Below are 2778 nucleotides of genomic sequence, written 5' to 3'. Positions count from 1 at the left end.
GGGCTGGGTGGGGTGGGGTGGAGTGGGTGGGGTGGGGCAGCGAGGGGCAGCAAGGAGGGTAGCGGTCAGGTAGCTGAGATCGAGAGAGGGGCCCGAGTCACCTCGTCCCCTGTGTTGCTTAAGGCTGCTTCTGAAGCTATGTAAGAACAAGACACTTTCCACAGCAGCCACTTGAAGCTGGGCGATGCCTTTCTTTTTTTAAATGTTAATATCATTACCCTTATTTGGCTTCGCTGAGGTGTAACTGACAAATAGAACCGTAGGCTATTTCAAGCATACGTGGTGGTGACGTACGTGGGGACAAGATTCTGCACATCAGTCAGTTAACACATCCCTCGCCAGAGCTATTTATCCTCTTTCTGCTGATGACACTTAATTTCCGCCCTCTCGGCCAGCTTCCGCCATTCAGCGGTGTCGCCGATTTCGGCCGAGAGATTTTCCTGGCGGCCCTTTTCCAACGTGTAGCTGCCCGCGTGTGCCCTTTACCGGCCTCTCCTTGTCCCCCGCCCCTCGGCCCCTGGCTGCCTACTTCGCTGCCACTTAACTTTTCTTTCCGAGTCCACACGTCAGTGGAAGCACGCCGCGTTTCCCTCTCCGTTTTTTTTTTGCGTCGTGTCCTCCAGGTTGACCCATGTCATTGTCAACAGCATGTAATACTCCCTTGTATGTAGACCAGGTGACGTCTTTCTTGCTAGGACTCGGGGTTCACCCAGCACCCATGGGCTCCCCATCCAGGTCCTCTTCCTACAGTCCTGGTGTGAGTGTCCCCCCGGCCCCAGTCACATGGTGTCCCGCTGGCTTTTCACACGTCTCTGCCCACCTCCAGCCGTGGCTGGATCACTCAGATGTGTTCGCAGTGTGTGAAAAAGCACCTTCTTCCTCTCTGATCCGTGGTCCCTTCCTTTATTCACACTCACGACAGCCCTCAGCTCCCACAAACATCGTCCGGCGTCACTGCCCGACAGTCTGCACCAAAGCCAGCGTCCCCCGGGGCCCCCGTGTGCGTGCACGAGCGTGTGCGTGGGGGGGGCGGAGACTAGAAACCCGGGTCAGGACCCCCTCTGAAGTCATCCTGCTGCCCTCGTGCACTTCCGTTTGGGGACGTGAGGGACGACATGCTCGCCATTTCCCTGAGCCCGGCCTGGCAAGAGGGAGACTCATTTCATACATTTCCCTCCTTGCATTTCTTTCTTAGGGAATAGTAGCGTGGACAGTTGTCACCAGGCAGGAAGAAGCGGCGCCTTTCTGAAGCACAGCCGGTCTCTGCGGCTGCGGCGCAGGCGCATCTGTAAGGCGTGGGGCCGGGGGAAGATTCCTGCGCGCTCCTCGAAGGTGTTCACGTTCCAGCAGGAGAGACAGATGTGAATATAAGAGGAGAAGGGATGCGTTTGCACGATGCTGAAGAATGTGAGAAATGTTTGAGACGGTCACAAACGCCCTGGTCATCCGCGGCGGGGGACCCCGGCCCTCCCTTTCCTCTGGGGACCGTGAGCAGTTTGACTTCTCCAGCCTCCCTGTCCTGACCAAGCTGCCGCCCGCCCCGTGCGGCATCCTCAGGCCTTCTGGGCTCGCTGCTGTCCTTCCCCTTGGCCGAGGTTTTGTGGTTTTGAAGGGATCGGCTTTCACGTATGTGGAGGATGGAGACTGCGCCAGGCCGAAGCATTCTCTGCCAGCACGCTAACATGACGCATGAATAAGGTCTGAATTTCTGCTTGGAAACAGGAAAAGGGTCATTTAAACAGTTTAAATATCATTAACTTGCTTAGAAAAAGAAAAAAAAAAACAAAAACAAAAAACCCTGACGCTCTAAGGGCGTCCACAGCTCACTGGATGGATTTATCGAAGTCTGGGTTCCGTTTAGAAATATACCTACAGACGCCCCATGGCAAAACGAGGCCGGCTCATGGCGTGCAGAAAACAGCAATCGAGAAACACATGGAATGAGTCAGATGGTGTTTCCAGCAATCGACACGTTCTATCAAATGATCGAGCAGAGCGTCCTCTACATGACAGTTTTGGACTTAAGGCTTCAGTCGTGTGTTTTGTGCCCTCGGTTATAATAAAGGCCAAGGCCCATGATGACAAACCGTAACGGATCTTGGAAATGCTTGCGTTAGGCCTAGGCGTCTGTTGTGTTAATGCGCCTCCATCTAAATGTGACTAGGGCTTGGAAATCTTTCCTTGTACTGAAAATTCTGGCATTACAGTTATTTGGCTGATGTATTTAGTTCTTCCCATTCCTAGAGCAGGACAAAAAACTTGAGTATACAAATTCCGGATTGTTGGGTGAGCCTGACCGGACTGCAGAGTCGGCCATGGGTCTAGGCCAGGGATCTGATGACTCAGGAAGGGGAAGGTGTTTACTGTGGATCCAGCCAGTCTGCAGAGGTGTAGGACGTTGTGGACTGTCCTAGGTGGGTGGTCCCTTTGTCCCTCACAGAGGTGGGACTCAGGTTTGGTCGTCCTCGGCTGCTGCAGAGCGTAGCTTCTGCCGGGTCAGCTGAGCTGTGGACCGGTGCCCTGTGACACTCCAGGGGTCACTCGCTATCATGCAGGGTCCTTCCTGCATCATCACGTCGTACAAATGTCAGCGGGTCCCCTTATGCTTCTAGAGCTAAGCTGGCTGAAGCGGTAACTGCCAGGGTGGTCTTCTGAAATAAAAGATTTTGCTGAGCCCTGCGTCTGAAAAAACACTTCTCTTCTGAAGGGTCAGGTATTAAAGGAACTTAAAAAGGAATAGAAACCAGCATTTTAGAGCCCAATCATTTCTTTACCTTT

The sequence above is a fragment of the Pteropus alecto genome, unplaced genomic scaffold (genome assembly GCF_000325575.1).
Source record: "Pteropus alecto unplaced genomic scaffold, ASM32557v1 scaffold61, whole genome shotgun sequence".
NCBI lineage: Eukaryota > Metazoa > Chordata > Mammalia > Chiroptera > Pteropodidae > Pteropus > Pteropus alecto.
The sequence above is the reverse complement of the archived record's forward strand: the minus strand, read 5'-3'. Positions refer to the sequence as shown.